A 24545-nucleotide genomic window follows, 5' to 3' on the forward strand; every position below is an offset into this window, starting at 1 on the left:
TCATGTTGTATTGTTTTGTTTTCATTTCTAACCAAAGCGGTAGATACGTCAAGCTTGAAAGTTTATATTCCTTTTTAAGAAAGCTGCTATCAAACTTTGCAGAGTTAGAAGTGTAATTCCACTGGTTTTATTTTGAAATGCTTGATGCCATCCTTTATTCTCTAAAGAAAGTTATGTCGTCTAATTCCTTTTTAAGCGTTTCGACAGCAGAGATTTTTTTTCTCTCAACTGCACTATGTTTTGACTATGGTAAAGACTTGTTTAATGTCATACAAGAACAAAAGTCCACCTTTTTTTGGCTAAAATGACCCAAACCGAGATGAAGAAAGAAAACCACTGCTGACGTTCGAAATCAAGATTTTCTGTTTACTAAACAGGCGCTTAGACCAACTAAGCCAAAGGACAAAAAGGTGTGATACTTTAAAAAGCCTGCTTAGCGAGTCAGATGCATAAAGAGGAGGAATTTCAAAATAAAATCCACTGGTTTTAAGTTGTCATGCTTGATGCCATCTTTCTTCCTTTTTGGCCCTTATACAGAAGACATTCTTCATCTCACAATTGCACTATCAGTAAAGACGTAGCCAAGGTAAATTTGAGGTTTCATGCAAGTTAAAATCCCATTTTTAAGATAGGAAGTTTCTTTTTGAGATGATGAAAACAAGGCACTGCTAAGATTCGAACTCAGGATCTCCTGTTTACTAGACAGGCACTTTAACCAACTAAGCCACAGCACCACAAGCTGGAAAGCCTATGAAATCTAGGGAAGATGTAAGCACCGATCAAACCTTTCAAGTGGTTAACTTAACAAGACAACATTGAGTTGAGTTTCATTCCATGCACACAGAAACGTGGAACAGGATTTCATTCTCAGTCATGACAATTAAGCAACCAAGTAAATTATGAATAGCATTCATTCAACGACATTGACAATTTGCAGAATGCAATAGAATCTGGATCGATGACAAGGCCTTGGGTTTTGAAGTTCCATAATTGAATGATCCATCTTCTAGCACAGCTTCAATTTGGTACTTGTTTTTCTTCCAAGTTATGACACAGAATAGGCAGATTGAAGGAATGCCACAGCAGGGCCAAAAGAGTTTGCCCCAATCTAACTGTAAAGAATAGACACTGTAATATCTTCAACGAAAACACACTGACCCGTAAAAATAATCATTACATCTTTTCTCCTTAGCGCATGTGCGCCATGTAGACGAGGTGGCCGAGTGGTTAAGGCGATGGACTGCTAATCCATTGTGCTCTGCATGCATGGGTTCGAATCCCATCCTCGTCGGTTTATTCTGCTTGTTTCATGTTGTATTGTTTTGTTTTCATTTCTAACCAAAGCGGTAGATACGTCAAGCTTGAAAGTTTATATTCCTTTTTAAGAAAGCTGCTATCAAACTTTGCAGAGTTAGAAGTGTAATTCCACTGGTTTTATTTTGAAATGCTTGATGCCATCCTTTATTCTCTAAAGAAAGTTATATCGTCTAATTCCTTTTTAAGCGTTTCGACAGCAGAGATTTTTTTTCTCTCAACTGCACTATGTTTTGACTGTGGTAAAGACTTGTTTAATGTCATACAAGAACAAAAGTCCACCTTTTTTTGGCTAAAATGACCCAAACTGAGATGAAGAAAGAAAACCACTGCTGACGTTCAAAATCAAGATTTTCTGTTTACTAAACAGGCACTTAGACCAACTAAGCCAAAGGACAAAAAGGTGTGATACTTTAGAAAGCCTGCTTAGCGAGTCAGATGCATAAAGAGGAGGAATTTCAAAATAAAATCCACTGGTTTTAAGTTGTCATGCTTGATGCCATCTTTCTTCCTTTTTGGCCCTTATACAGAAGACATTCTTCATCTCACAATTGCACTATCAGTAAAGACGTAGCCAAGGTAAATTTGAGGTTTCATGCAAGTTAAAATCCCATTTTTAAGATAGGAAGTTTCTTTTTGAGATGATGAAAACAAGGCACTGCTAAGATTCGAACTCAGGATCTCCTGTTTACTAGACAGGCGCTTTAACCAACTAAGCCACAGCACCACAAGCTGGAAAGCCTATGAAATCTAGGGAAGATGTAAGCACCGATCAAACCTTTCAAGTGGTTAACTTAACAAGACAACATTGAGTTGAGTTTCATTCCATGCACACAGAAACGTGGAACAGGATTTCATTCTCAGTCATGACAATTAAGAAACCAAGTAAATTATGAATAGCATTCATTCAACGACATTGACAATTTGCAGAATGCAATAGAATCTGGATCGATGACAAGGCCTTGGGTTTTGAAGTTCCATAATTGAATGATCCATCTTCTAGCACAGCTTCAATTTGGTACTTGTTTTTCTTCCAAGTTATGACACAGAATAGGCAGATTGAAGGAATGCCACAGCAGGGCCAAAAGAGTTTGCCCCAATCTAACTGTAAAGAATAGACACTGTAATATCTTCAACGAAAACACACTGACCCGTAAAAATAATCATTACATCTTTTCTCCTTAGCGCATGTGCGCCGTGTAGACGAGGTGGCCGAGTGGTTAAGGCGATGGACTGCTAATCCATTGTGCTCTGCATGCATGGGTTCGAATCCCATCCTCGTCGGTTTATTCTGCTTGTTTCATGTTGTATTGTTTTGTTTTCATTTCTAACCAAAGCGGTAGATACGTCAAGCTTGAAAGTTTATATTCCTTTTTAAGAAAGCTGCTATCAAACTTTGCAGAGTTAGAAGTGTAATTCCACTGGTTTTATTTTGAAATGCTTGATGCCATCCTTTATTCTCTAAAGAAAGTTATATCGTCTAATTCCTTTTTAAGCGTTTCGACAGCAGAGATTTTTTTTCTCTCAACTGCACTATGTTTTGACTGTGGTAAAGACTTGTTTAATGTCATACAAGAACAAAAGTCCACCTTTTTTTGGCTAAAATGACCCAAACTGAGATGAAGAAAGAAAACCACTGCTGACGTTCGAAATCAAGATTTTCTGTTTACTAAACAGGCACTTAGACCAACTAAGCCAAAAGACAAAAAGGTGTGATACTTTAGAAAGCCTGCTTAGCGAGTCAGATGCATAAAGAGGAGGAATTTCAAAATAAAATCCACTGGTTTTAAGTTGTCATGCTTGATGCCATCTTTCTTCCTTTTTGGCCCTTATACAGAAGACATTCTTCATCTCACAATTGCACTATCAGTAAAGACGTAGCCAAGGTAAATTTGAGGTTTCATGCAAGTTAAAATCCCATTTTTAAGATAGGAAGTTTCTTTTTGAGATGATGAAAACAAGGCACTGCTAAGATTCGAACTCAGGATCTCCTGTTTACTAGACAGGCACTTTAACCAACTAAGCCACAGCACCACAAGCTGGAAAGCCTATGAAATCTAGGGAAGATGTAAGCACCAATCAAACCTTTCAAGTGGTTAACTTAACAAGACAACATTGAGTTGAGTTTCATTCCATGCACACAGAAACGTGGAACAGGATTTCATTCTCAGTCATGACAATTAAGCAACCAAGTAAATTATGAATAGCATTCATTCAACGACATTGACAATTTGCAGAATGCAATAGAATCTGGATCGATGACAAGGCCTTGGGTTTTGAAGTTCCATAATTGAATGATCCATCTTCTAGCACAGCTTCAATTTGGTACTTGTTTTTCTTCCAAGTTATGACACAGAATAGGCAGATTGAAGGAATGCCACAGCAGAGCCAAAAGAGTTTGCCCGAATCTAACTGTAAAGAATAGACACTGTAATATCTTCAACGAAAACAAACTGACCCGTAAAAATAATCATTACATCTTTTCTCCTTAGCGCATGTCCGCCATGTAGACGAGGTGGCCGAGTGGTTAAGGCGATGGACTGCTAATCCATTGTGCTCTGCATGCATGGGTTCGAATCCCATCCGCGTCGGTTTATTCTGCGTGTTTCATGTTGTATTGTTTTGTTTTCATTTCTAGCCAAAGCGGTAGATACGTCAAGCTTGAAAGTTTATCTTCCTTTTTAAGAAAGCTGCTATCAAACTTTGCAGAGTTAGAAGTGTAATTCCACTGGTTTTATTTTGAAATGCTTGATGCCATCCTTTATTCTCTAAAGAAAGTTATGTCGTCTAATTCCTTTTTAAGCGTTTCGACAGCAGAGATTTTTTTTCTCTCAACTGCACTATGTTTTGACTATGGTAAAGACTTGTTTAATGTCATACAAGAACAAAAGTCCACCTTTTTTTGGCTAAAATGACCCAAACCGAGATGAAGAAAGAAAACCACTGCTGACGTTCGAAATCAAGATTTTCTGTTTACTAAACAGGCACTTAGACCAACTAAGCCAAAGGACAAAAAGGTGTGATACTTTAGAAAGCCTGCTTAGCGAGTCAGATGCATAAAGAGGAGGAATTTCAAAATAAAATCCACTGGTTTTAAGTTGTCATGCTTGATGCCATCTTTCTTCCTTTTTGGCCCTTATACAGAAGACATTCTTCATCTCACAATTGCACTATCAGTAAAGACGTAGCCAAGGTAAATTTGAGGTTTCATGCAAGTTAAAATCCCATTTTTAAGATAGGAAGTTTCTTTTTGAGATGATGAAAACAAGGCACTGCTAAGATTCGAACTCAGGATCTCCTGTTTACTAGACAGGCACTTTAACCAACTAAGCCACAGCACCACAAGCTGGAAAGCCTATGAAATCTAGGGAAGATGTAAGCACCGATCAAACCTTTCAAGTGGTTAACTTAACAAGACAACATTGAGTTGAGTTTCATTCCATGCACACAGAAACGTGGAACAGGATTTCATTCTCAGTCATGACAATTAAGCAACCAAGTAAATTATGAATAGCATTCATTCAACGACATTGACAATTTGCAGAATGCAATAGAATCTGGATCGATGACAAGGCCTTGGGTTTTGAAGTTCCATAATTGAATGATCCATCTTCTAGCACAGCTTCAATTTGGTACTTGTTTTTCTTCCAAGTTATGACACAGAATAGGCAGATTGAAGGAATGCCACAGCAGGGCCAAAAGAGTTTGCCCCAATCTAACTGTAAAGAATAGACACTGTAATATCTTCAACGAAAACAAACTGACCCGTAAAAATAATCATTACATCTTTTCTCCTTAGCGCATGTCCGCCATGTAGACGAGGTGGCCGAGTGGTTAAGGCGATGGACTGCTAATCCATTGTGCTCTGCATGCATGGGTTCGAATCCCATCCGCGTCGGTTTATTCTGCGTGTTTCATGTTGTATGGTTTTGTTTTCATTTCTAGCCAAAGCGGTAGATACGTCAAGCTTGAAAGTTTATCTTCCTTTTTAAGAAAGCTGCTATCAAACTTTGCAGAGTTAGAACTGTAATTCCACTGGTTTTATTTTGAAATGCTTGATGCCATCCTTTATTCTCTAAAGAAAGTTATGTCGTCTAATTCCTTTTTAAGCGTTTCGACAGCAGAGATTTTTTTTCTCTCAACTGCACTATGTTTTGACTATGGTAAAGACTTGTTTAATGTCATACAAGAACAAAAGTCCACCTTTTTTTGGCTAAAATGACCCAAACCGAGATGAAGAAAGAAAACCACTGCTGACGTTCGAAATCAAGATTTTCTGTTTACTAAACAGGCGCTTAGACCAACTAAGCCAAAGGACAAAAAGGTGTGATACTTTAAAAAGCCTGCTTAGCGAGTCAGATGCATAAAGAGGAGGAATTTCAAAATAAAATCCACTGGTTTTAAGTTGTCATGCTTGATGCCATCTTTCTTCCTTTTTGGCCCTTATACAGAAGACATTCTTCATCTCACAATTGCACTATCAGTAAAGACGTAGCCAAGGTAAATTTGAGGTTTCATGCAAGTTAAAATCCCATTTTTAAGATAGGAAGTTTCTTTTTGAGATGATGAAAACAAGGCACTGCTAAGATTCGAACTCAGGATCTCCTGTTTACTAGACAGGCGCTTTAACCAACTAAGCCACAGCACCACAAGCTGGAAAGCCTATGAAATCTAGGGAAGATGTAAGCACCGATCAAACCTTTCAAGTGGTTAACTTAACAAGACAACATTGAGTTGAGTTTCATTCCATGCACACAGAAACGTGGAACAGGATTTCATTCTCAGTCATGACAATTAAGCAACCAAGTAAATTATGAATAGCATTCATTCAACGACATTGACAATTTGCAGAATGCAATAGAATCTGGATCGATGACAAGGCCTTGGGTTTTGAAGTTCCATAATTGAATGATCCATCTTCTAGCACAGCTTCAATTTGGTACTTGTTTTTCTTCCAAGTTATGACACAGAATAGGCAGATTGAAGGAATGCCACAGCAGGGCCAAAAGAGTTTGCCCCAATCTAACTGTAAAGAATAGACACTGTAATATCTTCAACGAAAACACACTGACCCGTAAAAATAATCATTACATCTTTTCTCCTTAGCGCATGTGCGCCGTGTAGACGAGGTGGCCGAGTGGTTAAGGCGATGGACTGCTGATCCATTGTGCTCTGCATGCATGGGTTCGAATCCCATCCTCGTCGGTTTATTCTGCTTGTTTCATGTTGTATTGTTTTGTTTTCATTTCTAACCAAAGCGGTAGATACGTCAAGCTTGAAAGTTTATATTCCTTTTTAAGAAAGCTGCTATCAAACTTTGCAGAGTTAGAAGTGTAATTCCACTGGTTTTATTTTGAAATGCTTGATGCCATCCTTTATTCTCTAAAGAAAGTTATGTCGTCTAATTCCTTTTTAAGCGTTTCGACAGCAGAGATTTTTTTTCTCTCAACTGCACTATGTTTTGACTGTGGTAAAGACTTGTTTAATGTCATACAAGAACAAAAGTCCACCTTTTTTTGGCTAAAATGACCCAAACTGAGATGAAGAAAGAAAACCACTGCTGACGTTCGAAATCAAGATTTTCTGTTTACTAAACAGGCACTTAGACCAACTAAGCCAAAGGACAAAAAGGTGTGATACTTTAGAAAGCCTGCTTAGCGAGTCAGATGCATAAAGAGGAGGAATTTCAAAATAAAATCCACTGGTTTTAAGTTGTCATGATTGATGCCATCTTTCTTCCTTTTTGGCCCTTATACAGAAGACATTCTTCATCTCACAATTGCACTATCAGTAAAGACGTAGCCAAGGTAAATTTGAGGTTTCATGCAAGTGAAAATCCCATTTTTAAGATAGGAAGTTTCTTTTTGAGATGATGAAAACAAGGCACTGCTAAGATTCGAACTCAGGATCTCCTGTTTACTAGACAGGTGCTTTAACCAACTAAGCCACAGCACCACAAGCTGGAAAGCCTATGAAATGCAATAGAATCTGGATCGATGACAAGGCCTTGGGTTTTGAAGTTCCATAATTGAATGATCCATCTTCTAGCACAGCTTCAACTTGGTACTTGTTTTTCTTCCAAGTTATGACACAGAATAGGCAGATTGAAGGAATGCCACAGCAGGGCCAAAAGAGTTTGCCCCAATCTAACTGTAAAGAATAGACACTGTAATATCTTCAACGAAAACACACTGACCCGTAAAAATGATCATTACATCTTTTCTCCTTAGCGCATGCGCGCCATGTAGACGAGGTGGCCGAGTGGTTAAGGCGATGGACTGCTAATCCATTGTGCTCTGCATGCATGGGTTCGAATCCCATCCTCGTCGGTTTATTCTGCTTGTTTCATGTTGTATTGTTTTGTTTTCATTTCTAGCCAAAGCGGTAGATACGTCAAGCTTGAAAGTTTATCTTCCTTTTTAAGAAAGCTGCTATCAAACTTTGCAGAGTTAGAAGTGTAATTCCACTGGTTTTATTTTGAAATGCTTGATGCCATCCTTTATTCTCTAAAGAAAGTTATATCGTCTAATTCCTTTTTAAGCGTTTCGACAGCAGAGATTTTTTTTCTCTCAACTGCACTATGTTTTGACTGTGGTAAAGACTTGTTTAATGTCATACAAGAACAAAAGTCCACCTTTTTTTGGCTAAAATGACCCAAACTGAGATGAAGAAAGAAAACCACTGCTGACGTTCGAAATCAAGATTTTCTGTTTACTAAACAGGCACTTAGACCAACTAAGCCAAAGGACAAAAAGGTGTGATACTTTAGAAAGCCTGCTTAGCGAGTCTGATGCATAAAGAGGAGGAATTTCAAAATAAAATCCACTGGTTTTAAGTTGTCATGATTGATGCCATCTTTCTTCCTTTTTGGCCCTGATACAGAAGACATTCTTCATCTCACAATTGCACTATCAGTAAAGACGTAGCCAAGGTAAATTTGAGGTTTCATGCAAGTGAAAATCCCATTTTTAAGATAGGAAGTTTCTTTTTGAGATGATGAAAAGAAGGCACTGCTGAGATTCGAACTCAGGATCTCCAGTTTACTAGACAGGCGCTTTAACCAACTAAGCCACAGCACCACAAGCTGGAAAGCCTATGAAATGCAATAGAATCTGGATCGATGACAAGGCCTTGGGTTTTGAAGTTCCATAATTGAATGATCCATCTTCTAGCACAGCTTCAACTTGGTACTTGTTTTTCTTCCAAGTTATGACACAGAATAGGCAGATTGAAGGAATGCCACAGCAGGGCCAAAAGAGTTTGCCCCAATCTAACTGTAAAGAATAGACACTGTAATATCTTCAACGAAAACACACTGACCCGTAAAAATAATCATTACATCTTTTCTCCTTAGCGCATGCGCGCCATGTAGACGAGGTGGCCGAGTGGTTAAGGCGATGGACTGCTAATCCATTGTGCTCTGCATGCATGGGTTCGAATCCCATCCTCGTCGGTTTATTCTGCTTGTTTCATGTTGTATTGTTTTGTTTTCATTTCTAGCCAAAGCGGTAGATACGTCAAGCTTGAAAGTTTATCTTCCTTTTTAAGAAAGCTGCTATCAAACTTTGCAGAGTTAGAACTGTAATTCCACTGGTTTTATTTTGAAATGCTTGATGCCATCCTTTATTCTCTAAAGAAAGTTATATCGTCTAATTCCTTTTTAAGCGTTTCGACAGCAGAGATTTTTTTTCTCTCAACTGCACTATGTTTTGACTGTGGTAAAGACTTGTTTAATGTCATACAAGAACAAAAGTCCACCTTTTTTTGGCTAAAATGACCCAAACTGAGATGAAGAAAGAAAACCACTGCTGACGTTCGAAATCAAGATTTTCTGTTTACTAAACAGGCACTTAGACCAACTAAGCCAAAGGACAAAAAGGTGTGATACTTTAGAAAGCCTGCTTAGCGAGTCAGATGCATAAAGAGGAGGAATTTCAAAATAAAATCCACTGGTTTTAAGTTGTCATGATTGATGCCATCTTTCTTCCTTTTTGGCCCTTATACAGAAGACATTCTTCATCTCACAATTGCACTATCAGTAAAGACGTAGCCAAGGTAAATTTGAGGTTTCATGCAAGTGAAAATCCCATTTTTAAGATAGGAAGTTTCTTTTTGAGATGATGAAAACAAGGCACTGCTAAGATTCGAACTCAGGATCTCCTGTTTACTAGACAGGCGCTTTAACCAACTAAGCCACAGCACCACAAGCTGGAAAGCCTATGAAATGCAATAGAATCTGGATCGATGACAAGGCCTTGGGTTTTGAAGTTCCATAATTGAATGATCCATCTTCTAGCACAGCTTCAACTTGGTACTTGTTTTTCTTCCAAGTTATGACACAGAATAGGCAGATTGAAGGAATGCCACAGCAGGGCCAAAAGAGTTTGCCCCAATCTAACTGTAAAGAATAGACACTGTAATATCTTCAACGAAAACACACTGACCCGTAAAAATAATCATTACATCTTTTCTCCTTAGCGCATGCGCGCCATGTAGACGAGGTGGCCGAGTGGTTAAGGCGATGGACTGCTAATCCATTGTGCTCTGCATGCATGGGTTCGAATCCCATCCTCGTCGGTTTATTCTGCTTGTTTCTTGTTGTATTGTTTTGTTTTCATTTCTAGCCAAAGCGGTAGATACGTCAAGCTTGAAAGTTTATCTTCCTTTTTAAGAAAGCTGCTATCAAACTTTGCAGAGTTAGAACTGTAATTCCACTGGTTTTATTTTGAAATGCTTGATGCCATCCTTTATTCTCTAAAGAAAGTTATATCGTCTAATTCCTTTTTAAGCGTTTCGACAGCAGAGATTTTTTTTCTCTCAACTGCACTATGTTTTGACTGTGGTAAAGACTTGTTTAATGTCATACAAGAACAAAAGTCCACCTTTTTTTGGCTAAAATGACCCAAACTGAGATGAAGAAAGAAAACCACTGCTGACGTTCGAAATCAAGATTTTCTGTTTACTAAACAGGCACTTAGACCAACTAAGCCAAAGGACAAAAAGGTGTGATACTTTAGAAAGCCTGCTTAGCGAGTCTGATGCATAAAGAGGAGGAATTTCAAAATAAAATCCACTGGTTTTAAGTTGTCATGATTGATGCCATCTTTCTTCCTTTTTGGCCCTGATACAGAAGACATTCTTCATCTCACAATTGCACTATCAGTAAAGACGTAGCCAAGGTAAATTTGAGGTTTCATGCAAGTGAAAATCCCATTTTTAAGATAGGAAGTTTCTTTTTGAGATGATGAAAACAAGGCACTGCTGAGATTCGAACTCAGGATCTCCAGTTTACTAGACAGGCGCTTTAACCAACTAAGCCACAGCACCACAAGCTGGAAAGCCTATGAAATGCAATAGAATCTGGATCGATGACAAGGCCTTGGGTTTTGAAGTTCCATAATTGAATGATCCATCTTCTAGCACAGCTTCAACTTGGTACTTGTTTTTCTTCCAAGTTATGACACAGAATAGGCAGATTGAAGGAATGCCACAGCAGGGCCAAAAGAGTTTGCCCCAATCTAACTGTAAAGAATAGACACTGTAATATCTTCAACGAAAACACACTGACCCGTAAAAATAATCATTACATCTTTTCTCCTTAGCGCATGCGCGCCATGTAGACGAGGTGGCCGAGTGGTTAAGGCGATGGACTGCTAATCCATTGTGCTCTGCATGCATGGGTTCGAATCCCATCCTCGTCGGTTTATTCTGCTTGTTTCATGTTGTATTGTTTTGTTTTCATTTCTAGCCAAAGCGGTAGATACGTCAAGCTTGAAAGTTTATCTTCCTTTTTAAGAAAGCTGCTATCAAACTTTGCAGAGTTAGAACTGTAATTCCACTGGTTTTATTTTGAAATGCTTGATGCCATCCTTTATTCTCTAAAGAAAGTTATATCGTCTAATTCCTTTTTAAGCGTTTCGACAGCAGAGATTTTTTTTCTCTCAACTGCACTATGTTTTGACTGTGGTAAAGACTTGTTTAATGTCATACAAGAACAAAAGTCCACCTTTTTTTGGCTAAAATGACCCAAACTGAGATGAAGAAAGAAAACCACTGCTGACGTTCGAAATCAAGATTTTCTGTTTACTAAACAGGCACTTAGACCAACTAAGCCAAAGGACAAAAAGGTGTGATACTTTAGAAAGCCTGCTTAGCGAGTCAGATGCATAAAGAGGAGGAATTTCAAAATAAAATCCACTGGTTTTAAGTTGTCATGATTGATGCCATCTTTCTTCCTTTTTGGCCCTTATACAGAAGACATTCTTCATCTCACAATTGCACTATCAGTAAAGACGTAGCCAAGGTAAATTTGAGGTTTCATGCAAGTGAAAATCCCATTTTTAAGATAGGAAGTTTCTTTTTGAGATGATGAAAACAAGGCACTGCTAAGATTCGAACTCAGGATCTCCTGTTTACTAGACAGGCGCTTTAACCAACTAAGCCACAGCACCACAAGCTGGAAAGCCTATGAAATGCAATAGAATCTGGATCGATGACAAGGCCTTGGGTTTTGAAGTTCCATAATTGAATGATCCATCTTCTAGCACAGCTTCAACTTGGTACTTGTTTTTCTTCCAAGTTATGACACAGAATAGGCAGATTGAAGGAATGCCACAGCAGGGCCAAAAGAGTTTGCCCCAATCTAACTGTAAAGAATAGACACTGTAATATCTTCAACGAAAACACACTGACCCGTAAAAATAATCATTACATCTTTTCTCCTTAGCGCATGCGCGCCATGTAGACGAGGTGGCCGAGTGGTTAAGGCGATGGACTGCTAATCCATTGTGCTCTGCATGCATGGGTTCGAATCCCATCCTCGTCGGTTTATTCTGCTTGTTTCTTGTTGTATTGTTTTGTTTTCATTTCTAGCCAAAGCGGTAGATACGTCAAGCTTGAAAGTTTATCTTCCTTTTTAAGAAAGCTGCTATCAAACTTTGCAGAGTTAGAACTGTAATTCCACTGGTTTTATTTTGAAATGCTTGATGCCATCCTTTATTCTCTAAAGAAAGTTATATCGTCTAATTCCTTTTTAAGCGTTTCGACAGCAGAGATTTTTTTTCTCTCAACTGCACTATGTTTTGACTGTGGTAAAGACTTGTTTAATGTCATACAAGAACAAAAGTCCACCTTTTTTTGGCTAAAATGACCCAAACTGAGATGAAGAAAGAAAACCACTGCTGACGTTCGAAATCAAGATTTTCTGTTTACTAAACAGGCACTTAGACCAACTAAGCCAAAGGACAAAAAGGTGTGATACTTTAGAAAGCCTGCTTAGCGAGTCTGATGCATAAAGAGGAGGAATTTCAAAATAAAATCCACTGGTTTTAAGTTGTCATGATTGATGCCATCTTTCTTCCTTTTTGGCCCTGATACAGAAGACATTCTTCATCTCACAATTGCACTATCAGTAAAGACGTAGCCAAGGTAAATTTGAGGTTTCATGCAAGTGAAAATCCCATTTTTAAGATAGGAAGTTTCTTTTTGAGATGATGAAAACAAGGCACTGCTGAGATTCGAACTCAGGATCTCCTGTTTACTAGACAGGCGCTTTAACCAACTAAGCCACAGCACCACAAGCTGGAAAGCCTATGAAATGCAATAGAATCTGGATCGATGACAAGGCCTTGGGTTTTGAAGTTCCATAATTGAATGATCCATCTTCTAGCACAGCTTCAACTTGGTACTTGTTTTTCTTCCAAGTTATGACACAGAATAGGCAGATTGAAGGAATGCCACAGCAGGGCCAAAAGAGTTTGCCCCAATCTAACTGTAAAGAATAGACACTGTAATATCTTCAACGAAAACACACTGACCCGTAAAAATAATCATTACATCTTTTCTCCTTAGCGCATGCGCGCCATGTAGACGAGGTGGCCGAGTGGTTAAGGCGATGGACTGCTAATCCATTGTGCTCTGCATGCATGGGTTCGAATCCCATCCTCGTCGGTTTATTCTGCTTGTTTCATGTTGTATTGTTTTGTTTTCATTTCTAGCCAAAGCGGTAGATATGTCAAGCTTGAAAGTTTATCTTCCTTTTTAAGAAAGCTGCTATCAAACTTTGCAGAGTTAGAACTGTAATTCCACTGGTTTTATTTTGAAATGCTTGATGCCATCCTTTATTCTCTAAAGAAAGTTATATCGTCTAATTCCTTTTTAAGCGTTTCGACAGCAGAGATTTTTTTTCTCTCAACTGCACTATGTTTTGACTGTGGTAAAGACTTGTTTAATGTCATACAAGAACAAAAGTCCACCTTTTTTTGGCTAAAATGACCCAAACTGAGATGAAGAAAGAAAACCACTGCTGACGTTCGAAATCAAGATTTTCTGTTTACTAAACAGGCACTTAGACCAACTAAGCCAAAGGACAAAAAGGTGTGATACTTTAGAAAGCCTGCTTAGCGAGTCAGATGCATAAAGAGGAGGAATTTCAAAATAAAATCCACTGGTTTTAAGTTGTCATGATTGATGCCATCTTTCTTCCTTTTTGGCCCTTATACAGAAGACATTCTTCATCTCACAATTGCACTATCAGTAAAGACGTAGCCAAGGTAAATTTGAGGTTTCATGCAAGTGAAAATCCCATTTTTAAGATAGGAAGTCTCTTTTTGAGATGATGAAAACAAGGCACTGCTAAGATTCGAACTCAGGATCTCCTGTTTACTAGACAGGCGCTTTAACCAACTAAGCCACAGCACCACAAGCTGGAAAGCCTATGAAATGCAATGGAATCTGGATCGATGACAAGGCCTTGGGTTTTGAAGTTCCATAATTGAATGATCCATCTTCTAGCACAGCTTCAACTTGGTACTTGTTTTTCTTCCAAGTTATGACACAGAATAGGCAGATTGAAGGAATGCCACAGCAGGGCCAAAAGAGTTTGCCCCAATCTAACTGTAAAGAATAGACACTGTAATATCTTCAACGAAAACACACTGACCCGTAAAAATAATCATTACATCTTTTCTCCTTAGCGCATGCGCGCCATGTAGACGAGGTGGCCGAGTGGTTAAGGCGATGGACTGCTAATCCATTGTGCTCTGCATGCATGGGTTCGAATACCATCCTCGTCGGTTTATTCTGCTTGTTTCATGTTGTATTGTTTTGTTTTCATTTCTAGCCAAAGCGGTAGATACGTCAAGCTTGAAAGTTTATCTTCCTTTTTAAGAAAGCTGCTATCAAACTTTGCAGAGTTAGAACTGTAATTCCACTGGTTTTATTTTGAAATGCTTGATGCCATCCTTTATTCTCTAAAGAAAGTTATATCGTCTAATTCCTTTTTAAGCGTTTCGACAGCAGAGATTTTTTTTCTCTCAACTGCACTATGTTTTGACTGTGGTAAAGACTTGTTTAATGTCATACAAGAACAAAAGTCCACCTTTTTTTGGCTAAAATGACCCAAACTGAGATGAAGAAAGAAAACCACTGCTGACGTTCGAAATCAAGATTTTCTGTTTACTAAACAGGCACTTAGACCAACTAAGCCAAAGGACAAAAAGGTGTGATACTTTAGAAAGCCTGCTTAGCGAGTCAGATGCATAAAGAGGAGGAATTTCAAAATAAAATCCACTGGTTTTAAGTTGTCATGATTGATGCCATCTTTCTTCCTTTTTGGCCCTTATACAGAAGACATTCTTCATCTCACAATTGCACTATCAGTAAAGACGTAGCCAAGGTAAATTTGAGGTTTCATGCAAGTGAAAATCCCATTTTTAAGATAGGAAGTCTCTTTTTGAGATGATGAAAACAAGGCACTGCTAAGATTCGAACTCAGGATCTCCTGTTTACTAGACAGGTGCTTTAACCAACTAAGCCACAGCACCACAAGCTGGAAAGCCTATGAAATGCAATAGAATCTGGATCGATGACAAGGCCTTGGGTTTTGAAGTTCCATAATTGAATGATCCATCTTCTAGCACAGCTTCAACTTGGTACTTGTTTTTCTTCCAAGTTATGACACAGAATAGGCAGATTGAAGGAATGCCACAGCAGGGCCAAAAGAGTTTGCCCCAATCTAACTGTAAAGAATAGACACTGTAATATCTTCAACGAAAACACACTGACCCGTAAAAATAATCATTACATCTTTTCTCCTTAGCGCATGCGCGCCATGTAGACGAGGTGGCCGAGTGGTTAAGGCGATGGACTGCTAATCCATTGTGCTCTGCATGCATGGGTTCGAATCCCATCCTCGTCGGTTTATTCTGCTTGTTTCATGTTGTATTGTTTTGTTTTCATTTCTAGCCAAAGCGGTAGATACGTCAAGCTTGAAAGTTTATCTTCCTTTTTAAGAAAGCTGCTATCAAACTTTGCAGAGTTAGAAGTGTAATTCCACTGGTTTTATTTTGAAATGCTTGATGCCATCCTTTATTCTCTAAAGAAAGTTATATCGTCTAATTCCTTTTTAAGCGTTTCGACAGCAGAGATTTTTTTTCTCTCAACTGCACTATGTTTTGACTGTGGTAAAGACTTGTTTAATGTCATACAAGAACAAAAGTCCACCTTTTTTTGGCTAAAATGACCCAAACTGAGATGAAGAAAGAAAACCACTGCTGACGTTCGAAATCAAGATTTTCTGTTTACTAAACAGGCACTTAGACCAACTAAGCCAAAGGACAAAAAGGTGTGATACTTTAGAAAGCCTGCTTAGCGAGTCTGATGCATAAAGAGGAGGAATTTCAAAATAAAATCCACTGGTTTTAAGTTGTCATGATTGATGCCATCTTTCTTCCTTTTTGGCCCTGATACAGAAGACATTCTTCATCTCACAATTGCACTATCAGTAAAGACGTAGCCAAGGTAAATTTGAGGTTTCATGCAAGTGAAAATCCCATTTTTAAGATAGGAAGTTTCTTTTTGAGATGATGAAAACAAGGCACTGCTGAGATTCGAACTCAGGATCTCCTGTTTACTAGACAGGCGCTTTAACCAACTAAGCCACAGCACCACAAGCTGGAAAGCCTATGAAATGCAATAGAATCTGGATCGATGACAAGGCCTTGGGTTTTGAAGTTCCATAATTGAATGATCCATCTTCTAGCACAGCTTCAACTTGGTACTTGTTTTTCTTCCAAGTTATGACACAGAATAGGCAGATTGAAGGAATGCCACAGCAGGGCCAAAAGAGTTTGCCCCAATCTAACTGTAAAGAATAGACACTGTAATATCTTCAACGAAAACACACTGACCCGTAAAAATAATCATTACATCTTTTCTCCTTAGCGCATGCGCGCCATGTAGACGAGGTGGCCGAGTGGTTAAGGCGATGGACTGCTAATCCATTGTGCTCTGCATGCATGGGTTCGAATCCCATCCTCGTCGGTTTATTCTGCTTGTTTCATGTTGTATTGTTTTGTTTTCATTTCTAGCCAAAGCGGTAGATACGTCAAGCTTGAAAGTTTATCTTCCTTTTTAAGAAAGCTGCTATCAAACTTTGCAGAGTTAGAACTGTAATTCCACTGGTTTTATTTTGAAATGCTTGATGCCATCCTTTATTCTCTAAAGAAAGTTATATCGTCTAATTCCTTTTTAAGCGTTTCGACAGCAGAGATTTTTTTTCTCTCAACTGCACTATGTTTTGACTGTGGTAAAGACTTGTTTAATGTCATACAAGAACAAAAGTCCACCTTTTTTTGGCTAAAATGACCCAAACTGAGATGAAGAAAGAAAACCACTGCTGACGTTCGAAATCAAGATTTTCTGTTTACTAAACAGGCACTTAGACCAACTAAGCCAAAGGACAAAAAGGTGTGATACTTTAGAAAGCCTGCTTAGCGAGTCAGATGCATAAAGAGGAGGAATTTCAAAATAAAATCCACTGGTTTTAAGTTGTCATGATTGATGCCATCTTTCTTCCTTTTTGGCCCTTATACAGAAGACATTCTTCATCTCACAATTGCACTATCAGTAAAGACGTAGCCAAGGTAAATTTGAGGTTTCATGCAAGTGAAAATCCCATTTTTAAGATAGGAAGTTTCTTTTTGAGATGATGAAAACAAGGCACTGCTAAGATTCGAACTCAGGATCTCCTGTTTACTAGACAGGCGCTTTAACCAACTAAGCCACAGCACCACAAGCTGGAAAGCCTATGAAATGCAATAGAATCTGGATCGATGACAAGGCCTTGGGTTTTGAAGTTCCATAATTGAATGATCCATCTTCTAGCACAGCTTCAACTTGGTACTTGTTTTTCTTCCAAGTTATGACACAGAATAGGCAGATTGAAGGAATGCCACAGCAGGGCCAAAAGAGTTTGCCCCAATCTAACTGTAAAGAATAGACACTGTAATATCTTCAACGAAAACACACTGACCCGTAAAAATAATCATTACATCTTTTCTCCTTAGCGCATGCGCGCCATGTAGACGAGGTGGCCGAGTGGTTAAGGCGATGGACTGCTAATCCATTGTGCTCTGCATGCATGGGTTCGAATCCCATCCTCGTCGGTTTATTCTGCTTGTTTCTTGTTGTATTGTTTTGTTTTCATTTCTAGCCAAAGCGGTAGATACGTCAAGCTTGAAAGTTTATCTTCCTTTTTAAGAAAGCTGCTATCAAACTTTGCAGAGTTAGAACTGTAATTCCACTGGTTTTATTTTGAAATGCTTGATGCCATCCTTTATTCTCTAAAGAAAGTTATATCGTCTAATTCCTTTTTAAGCGTTTCGACAGCAGAGATTTTTTTTCTCTCAACTGCACTATGTTTTGACTGTGGTAAAGACTTGTTTAATGTCATACAAGAACAAAAGTCCACCTTTTTTTGGCTAAAATGACCCAAACTGAGATGAAGAAAGAAAACCACTGCTGACGTTCGAAATCAAGATTTTCTGTTTACTAAACAGGCACTTAGACCAACTAAGCCAAAGGACAAAAAGGTGTGATACTTTAGAAAGCCTGCTTAGCGAGTCTGATGCATAAAGAGGAGGAATTTCAAAATAAAATCCACTGGTTTTAAGTTGTCATGATTGATGCCATCTTTCTTCCTTTTTGGCCCTGATACAGAAGACATTCTTCATCTCACAATTGCACTATCAGTAAAGACGTAGCCAAGGTAAATTTGAGGTTTCATGCAAGTGAAAATCCCATTTTTAAGATAGGAAGTTTCTTTTTGAGATGATGAAAACAAGGCACTGCTGAGATTCGAACTCAGGATCTCCAGTTTACTAGACAGGCGCTTTAACCAACTAAGCCACAGCACCACAAGCTGGAAAGCCTATGAAATGCAATAGAATCTGGATCGATGACAAGGCCTTGGGTTTTGAAGTTCCATAATTGAATGATCCATCTTCTAGCACAGCTTCAACTTGGTACTTGTTTTTCTTCCAAGTTATGACACAGAATAGGCAGATTGAAGGAATGCCACAGCAGGGCCAAAAGAGTTTGCCCCAATCTAACTGTAAAGAATAGACACTGTAATATCTTCAACGAAAACACACTGACCCGTAAAAATAATCATTACATCTTTTCTCCTTAGCGCATGCGCGCCATGTAGACGAGGTGGCCGAGTGGTTAAGGCGATGGACTGCTAATCCATTGTGCTCTGCATGCATGGGTTCGAATCCCATCCTCGTCGGTTTATTCTGCTTGTTTCATGTTGTATTGTTTTGTTTTCATTTCTAGCCAAAGCGGTAGATACGTCAAGCTTGAAAGTTTATCTTCCTTTTTAAGAAAGCTGCTATCAAACTTTGCAGAGTTAGAACTGTAATTCCACTGGTTTTATTTTGAAATGCTTGATGCCATCCTTTATTCTCTAAAGAAAGTTATATCGTCTAATTCCTTTTTAAGCGTTTCGACAGCAGAGATTTTTTTTCTCTCAACTGCACTATGTTTTGACTGTGGTAAAGACTTGTTTAATGTCATACAAGAACAAAAGTCCACCTTTTTTTGGCTAAAATGACCCAAACTGAGATGAAGAAAGAAAACCACTGCTGACGTTCGAAATCAAGATTTTCTGTTTACTAAACAGGCACTTAGACCAACTAAGCCAAAGGACAAAAAGGTGTGATACTTTAGAAAGCCTGCTTAGCGAGTCAGATGCATAAAGAGGAGGAATTTCAAAATAAAATCCACTGGTTTTAAGTTGTCATGATTGATGCCATCTTTCTTCCTTTTTGGCCCTTATACAGAAGACATTCTTCATCTCACAATTGCACTATCAGTAAAGACGTAGCCAAGGTAAATTTGAGGTTTCATGCAAGTGAAAATCCCATTTTTAAGATAGGAAGTTTCTTTTTGAGATGATGAAAACAAGGCACTGCTAAGATTCGAACTCAGGATCTCCTGTTTACTAGACAGGCGCTTTAACCAACTAAGCCACAGCACCACAAGCTGGAAAGCCTATGAAATGCAATAGAATCTGGATCGATGACAAGGCCTTGGGTTTTGAAGTTCCATAATTGAATGATCCATCTTCTAGCACAGCTTCAACTTGGTACTTGTTTTTCTTCCAAGTTATGACACAGAATAGGCAGATTGAAGGAATGCCACAGCAGGGCCAAAAGAGTTTGCCCCAATCTAACTGTAAAGAATAGACACTGTAATATCTTCAACGAAAACACACTGACCCGTAAAAATAATCATTACATCTTTTCTCCTTAGCGCATGCGCGCCATGTAGACGAGGTGGCCGAGTGGTTAAGGCGATGGACTGCTAATCCATTGTGCTCTGCATGCATGGGTTCGAATCCCATCCTCGTCGGTTTATTCTGCTTGTTTCTTGTTGTATTGTTTTGTTTTCATTTCTAGCCAAAGCGGTAGATACGTCAAGCTTGAAAGTTTATCTTCCTTTTTAAGAAAGCTGCTATCAAACTTTGCAGAGTTAGAACTGTAATTCCACTGGTTTTATTTTGAAATGCTTGATGCCATCCTTTATTCTCTAAAGAAAGTTATATCGTCTAATTCCTTTTTAAGCGTTTCGACAGCAGAGATTTTTTTTCTCTCAACTGCACTATGTTTTGACTGTGGTAAAGACTTGTTTAATGTCATACAAGAACAAAAGTCCACCTTTTTTTGGCTAAAATGACCCAAACTGAGATGAAGAAAGAAAACCACTGCTGACGTTCGAAATCAAGATTTTCTGTTTACTAAACAGGCACTTAGACCAACTAAGCCAAAGGACAAAAAGGTGTGATACTTTAGAAAGCCTGCTTAGCGAGTCTGATGCATAAAGAGGAGGAATTTCAAAATAAAATCCACTGGTTTTAAGTTGTCATGATTGATGCCATCTTTCTTCCTTTTTGGCCCTGATACAGAAGACATTCTTCATCTCACAATTGCACTATCAGTAAAGACGTAGCCAAGGTAAATTTGAGGTTTCATGCAAGTGAAAATCCCATTTTTAAGATAGGAAGTTTCTTTTTGAGATGATGAAAACAAGGCACTGCTGAGATTCGAACTCAGGATCTCCTGTTTACTAGACAGGCGCTTTAACCAACTAAGCCACAGCACCACAAGCTGGAAAGCCTATGAAATGCAATAGAATCTGGATCGATGACAAGGCCTTGGGTTTTGAAGTTCCATAATTGAATGATCCATCTTCTAGCACAGCTTCAACTTGGTACTTGTTTTTCTTCCAAGTTATGACACAGAATAGGCAGATTGAAGGAATGCCACAGCAGGGCCAAAAGAGTTTGCCCCAATCTAACTGTAAAGAATAGACACTGTAATATCTTCAACGAAAACACACTGACCCGTAAAAATAATCATTACATCTTTTCTCCTTAGCGCATGCGCGCCATGTAGACGAGGTGGCCGAGTGGTTAAGGCGATGGACTGCTAATCCATTGTGCTCTGCATGCATGGGTTCGAATCCCATCCTCGTCGGTTTATTCTGCTTGTTTCATGTTGTATTGTTTTGTTTTCATTTCTAGCCAAAGCGGTAGATATGTCAAGCTTGAAAGTTTATCTTCCTTTTTAAGAAAGCTGCTATCAAACTTTGCAGAGTTAGAACTGTAATTCCACTGGTTTTATTTTGAAATGCTTGATGCCATCCTTTATTCTCTAAAGAAAGTTATATCGTCTAATTCCTTTTTAAGCGTTTCGACAGCAGAGATTTTTTTTCTCTCAACTGCACTATGTTTTGACTGTGGTAAAGACTTGTTTAATGTCATACAAGAACAAAAGTCCACCTTTTTTTGGCTAAAATGACCCAAACTGAGATGAAGAAAGAAAACCACTGCTGACGTTCGAAATCAAGATTTTCTGTTTACTAAACAGGCACTTAGACCAACTAAGCCAAAGGACAAAAAGGTGTGATACTTTAGAAAGCCTGCTTAGCGAGTCAGATGCATAAAGAGGAGGAATTTCAAAATAAAATCCACTGGTTTTAAGTTGTCATGATTGATGCCATCTTTCTTCCTTTTTGGCCCTTATACAGAAGACATTCTTCATCTCACAATTGCACTATCAGTAAAGACGTAGCCAAGGTAAATTTGAGGTTTCATGCAAGTGAAAATCCCATTTTTAAGATAGGAAGTCTCTTTTTGAGATGATGAAAACAAGGCACTGCTAAGATTCGAACTCAGGATCTCCTGTTTACTAGACAGGCGCTTTAACCAACTAAGCCACAGCACCACAAGCTGGAAAGCCTATGAAATGCAATGGAATCTGGATCGATGACAAGGCCTTGGGTTTTGAAGTTCCATAATTGAATGATCCATCTTCTAGCACAGCTTCAACTTGGTACTTGTTTTTCTTCCAAGTTATGACACAGAATAGGCAGATTGAAGGAATGCCACAGCAGGGCCAAAAGAGTTTGCCCCAATCTAACTGTAAAGAATAGACACTGTAATATCTTCAACGAAAACACACTGACCCGTAAAAATAATCATTACATCTTTTCTCCTTAGCGCATGCGCGCCATGTAGACGAGGTGGCCGAGTGGTTAAGGCGATGGACTGCTAATCCATTGTGCTCTGCATGCATGGGTTCGAATACCATCCTCGTCGGTTTATTCTGCTTGTTTCATGTTGTATTGTTTTGTTTTCATTTCTAGCCAAAGCGGTAGATACGTCAAGCTTGAAAGTTTATCTTCCTTTTTAAGAAAGCTGCTATCAAACTTTGCAGAGTTAGAACTGTAATTCCACTGGTTTTATTTTGAAATGCTTGATGCCATCCTTTATTCTCTAAAGAAAGTTATATCGTCTAATTCCTTTTTAAGCGTTTCGACAGCAGAGATTTTTTTTCTCTCAACTGCACTATGTTTTGACTGTGGTAAAGACTTGTTTAATGTCATACAAGAACAAAAGTCCACCTTTTTTTGGCTAAAATGACCCAAACTGAGATGAAGAAAGAAAACCACTGCTGACGTTCGAAATCAAGATTTTCTGTTTACTAAACAGGCACTTAGACCAACTAAGCCAAAGGACAAAAAGGTGTGATACTTTAGAAAGCCTGCTTAGCGAGTCAGATGCATAAAGAGGAGGAATTTCAAAATAAAATCCACTGGTTTTAAGTTGTCATGATTGATGCCATCTTTCTTCCTTTTTGGCCCTTATACAGAAGACATTCTTCATCTCACAATTGCACTATCAGTAAAGACGTAGCCAAGGTAAATTTGAGGTTTCATGCAAGTGAAAATCCCATTTTTAAGATAGGAAGTCTCTTTTTGAGATGATGAAAACAAGGCACTGCTAAGATTCGAACTCAGGATCTCCTGTTTACTAGACAGGTGCTTTAACCAACTAAGCCACAGCACCACAAGCTGGAAAGCCTATGAAATGCAATAGAATCTGGATCGATGACAAGGCCTTGGGTTTTGAAGTTCCATAATTGAATGATCCATCTTCTAGCACAGCTTCAACTTGGTACTTGTTTTTCTTCCAAGTTATGACACAGAATAGGCAGATTGAAGGAATGCCACAGCAGGGCCAAAAGAGTTTGCCCCAATCTAACTGTAAAGAATAGACACTGTAATATCTTCAACGAAAACACACTGACCCGTAAAAATAATCATTACATCTTTTCTCCTTAGCGCATGCGCGCCATGTAGACGAGGTGGCCGAGTGGTTAAGGCGATGGACTGCTAATCCATTGTGCTCTGCATGCATGGGTTCGAATCCCATCCTCGTCGGTTTATTCTGCTTGTTTCATGTTGTATTGTTTTGTTTTCATTTCTAGCCAAAGCGGTAGATACGTCAAGCTTGAAAGTTTATCTTCCTTTTTAAGAAAGCTGCTATCAAACTTTGCAGAGTTAGAAGTGTAATTCCACTGGTTTTATTTTGAAATGCTTGATGCCATCCTTTATTCTCTAAAGAAAGTTATATCGTCTAATTCCTTTTTAAGCGTTTCGACAGCAGAGATTTTTTTTCTCTCAACTGCACTATGTTTTGACTGTGGTAAAGACTTGTTTAATGTCATACAAGAACAAAAGTCCACCTTTTTTTGGCTAAAATGACCCAAACTGAGATGAAGAAAGAAAACCACTGCTGACGTTCGAAATCAAGATTTTCTGTTTACTAAACAGGCACTTAGACCAACTAAGCCAAAGGACAAAAAGGTGTGATACTTTAGAAAGCCTGCTTAGCGAGTCTGATGCATAAAGAGGAGGAATTTCAAAATAAAATCCACTGGTTTTAAGTTGTCATGATTGATGCCATCTTTCTTCCTTTTTGGCCCTGATACAGAAGACATTCTTCATCTCACAATTGCACTATCAGTAAAGACGTAGCCAAGGTAAATTTGAGGTTTCATGCAAGTGAAAATCCCATTTTTAAGATAGGAAGTTTCTTTTTGAGATGATGAAAACAAGGCACTGCTGAGATTCGAACTCAGGATCTCCTGTTTACTAGACAGGCGCTTTAACCAACTAAGCCACAGCACCACAAGCTGGAAAGCCTATGAAATGCAATAGAATCTGGATCGATGACAAGGCCTTGGGTTTTGAAGTTCCATAATTGAATGATCCATCTTCTAGCACAGCTTCAACTTGGTACTTGTTTTTCTTCCAAGTTATGACACAGAATAGGCAGATTGAAGGAATGCCACAGCAGGGCCAAAAGAGTTTGCCCCAATCTAACTGTAAAGAATAGACACTGTAATATCTTCAACGAAAACACACTGACCCGTAAAAATAATCATTACATCTTTTCTCCTTAGCGCATGCGCGCCATGTAGACGAGGTGGCCGAGTGGTTAAGGCGATGGACTGCTAATCCATTGTGCTCTGCATGCATGGGTTCGAATCCCATCCTCGTCGGTTTATTCTGCTTGTTTCATGTTGTATTGTTTTGTTTTCATT

The 24545-nt window shown here is 38.7% G+C and overlaps 20 non-coding genes across 20 annotated transcripts; 16 read left to right on the plus strand and 4 right to left on the minus strand.

Moving 5' to 3' along the window:
• Positions 1-1209: 1209 nt before the first annotated feature.
• Positions 1210-1291, plus strand: TRNAS-GCU (transfer RNA serine (anticodon GCU)). Its single transcript has one exon. It is a non-coding gene; the product is annotated as a tRNA-Ser (tRNA).
• A 1225-nt stretch (positions 1292-2516) lies between these two features.
• TRNAS-GCU (transfer RNA serine (anticodon GCU)) lies at positions 2517-2598 on the plus strand. The gene has a single exon. It is a non-coding gene; the product is annotated as a tRNA-Ser (tRNA).
• A 4963-nt stretch (positions 2599-7561) lies between these two features.
• Positions 7562-7643, plus strand: TRNAS-GCU (transfer RNA serine (anticodon GCU)). Its single transcript has one exon. It is a non-coding gene; the product is annotated as a tRNA-Ser (tRNA).
• A 1042-nt stretch (positions 7644-8685) lies between these two features.
• On the plus strand, positions 8686-8767 carry TRNAS-GCU (transfer RNA serine (anticodon GCU)). Its single transcript has one exon. It is a non-coding gene; the product is annotated as a tRNA-Ser (tRNA).
• A 1042-nt stretch (positions 8768-9809) lies between these two features.
• On the plus strand, positions 9810-9891 carry TRNAS-GCU (transfer RNA serine (anticodon GCU)). Its single transcript has one exon. It is a non-coding gene; the product is annotated as a tRNA-Ser (tRNA).
• A 1042-nt stretch (positions 9892-10933) lies between these two features.
• TRNAS-GCU (transfer RNA serine (anticodon GCU)) lies at positions 10934-11015 on the plus strand. The gene has a single exon. It is a non-coding gene; the product is annotated as a tRNA-Ser (tRNA).
• Positions 11016-12057: 1042 nt separating this feature from the next.
• On the plus strand, positions 12058-12139 carry TRNAS-GCU (transfer RNA serine (anticodon GCU)). Its single transcript has one exon. It is a non-coding gene; the product is annotated as a tRNA-Ser (tRNA).
• Positions 12140-12815: 676 nt separating this feature from the next.
• TRNAT-AGU (transfer RNA threonine (anticodon AGU)) lies at positions 12816-12889 on the minus strand. Its single transcript has one exon. It is a non-coding gene; the product is annotated as a tRNA-Thr (tRNA).
• Positions 12890-13181: 292 nt separating this feature from the next.
• Positions 13182-13263, plus strand: TRNAS-GCU (transfer RNA serine (anticodon GCU)). Its single transcript has one exon. It is a non-coding gene; the product is annotated as a tRNA-Ser (tRNA).
• A 2166-nt stretch (positions 13264-15429) lies between these two features.
• TRNAS-GCU (transfer RNA serine (anticodon GCU)) lies at positions 15430-15511 on the plus strand. Its single transcript has one exon. It is a non-coding gene; the product is annotated as a tRNA-Ser (tRNA).
• A 676-nt stretch (positions 15512-16187) lies between these two features.
• On the minus strand, positions 16188-16261 carry TRNAT-AGU (transfer RNA threonine (anticodon AGU)). The gene has a single exon. It is a non-coding gene; the product is annotated as a tRNA-Thr (tRNA).
• Positions 16262-16553: 292 nt separating this feature from the next.
• Positions 16554-16635, plus strand: TRNAS-GCU (transfer RNA serine (anticodon GCU)). Its single transcript has one exon. It is a non-coding gene; the product is annotated as a tRNA-Ser (tRNA).
• Positions 16636-17677: 1042 nt separating this feature from the next.
• On the plus strand, positions 17678-17759 carry TRNAS-GCU (transfer RNA serine (anticodon GCU)). Its single transcript has one exon. It is a non-coding gene; the product is annotated as a tRNA-Ser (tRNA).
• A 1042-nt stretch (positions 17760-18801) lies between these two features.
• Positions 18802-18883, plus strand: TRNAS-GCU (transfer RNA serine (anticodon GCU)). Its single transcript has one exon. It is a non-coding gene; the product is annotated as a tRNA-Ser (tRNA).
• Positions 18884-19925: 1042 nt separating this feature from the next.
• Positions 19926-20007, plus strand: TRNAS-GCU (transfer RNA serine (anticodon GCU)). Its single transcript has one exon. It is a non-coding gene; the product is annotated as a tRNA-Ser (tRNA).
• Positions 20008-20683: 676 nt separating this feature from the next.
• TRNAT-AGU (transfer RNA threonine (anticodon AGU)) lies at positions 20684-20757 on the minus strand. Its single transcript has one exon. It is a non-coding gene; the product is annotated as a tRNA-Thr (tRNA).
• Positions 20758-21049: 292 nt separating this feature from the next.
• Positions 21050-21131, plus strand: TRNAS-GCU (transfer RNA serine (anticodon GCU)). The gene has a single exon. It is a non-coding gene; the product is annotated as a tRNA-Ser (tRNA).
• Positions 21132-23297: 2166 nt separating this feature from the next.
• Positions 23298-23379, plus strand: TRNAS-GCU (transfer RNA serine (anticodon GCU)). The gene has a single exon. It is a non-coding gene; the product is annotated as a tRNA-Ser (tRNA).
• Positions 23380-24055: 676 nt separating this feature from the next.
• Positions 24056-24129, minus strand: TRNAT-AGU (transfer RNA threonine (anticodon AGU)). The gene has a single exon. It is a non-coding gene; the product is annotated as a tRNA-Thr (tRNA).
• A 292-nt stretch (positions 24130-24421) lies between these two features.
• TRNAS-GCU (transfer RNA serine (anticodon GCU)) lies at positions 24422-24503 on the plus strand. Its single transcript has one exon. It is a non-coding gene; the product is annotated as a tRNA-Ser (tRNA).
• The last annotated feature ends 42 nt before the right edge of the window (positions 24504-24545 follow it).

The sequence above is a fragment of the Ranitomeya imitator genome, chromosome 7 (genome assembly GCF_032444005.1).
Source record: "Ranitomeya imitator isolate aRanImi1 chromosome 7, aRanImi1.pri, whole genome shotgun sequence".
Classification (NCBI taxonomy): Eukaryota; Metazoa; Chordata; class Amphibia; order Anura; family Dendrobatidae; genus Ranitomeya; species Ranitomeya imitator.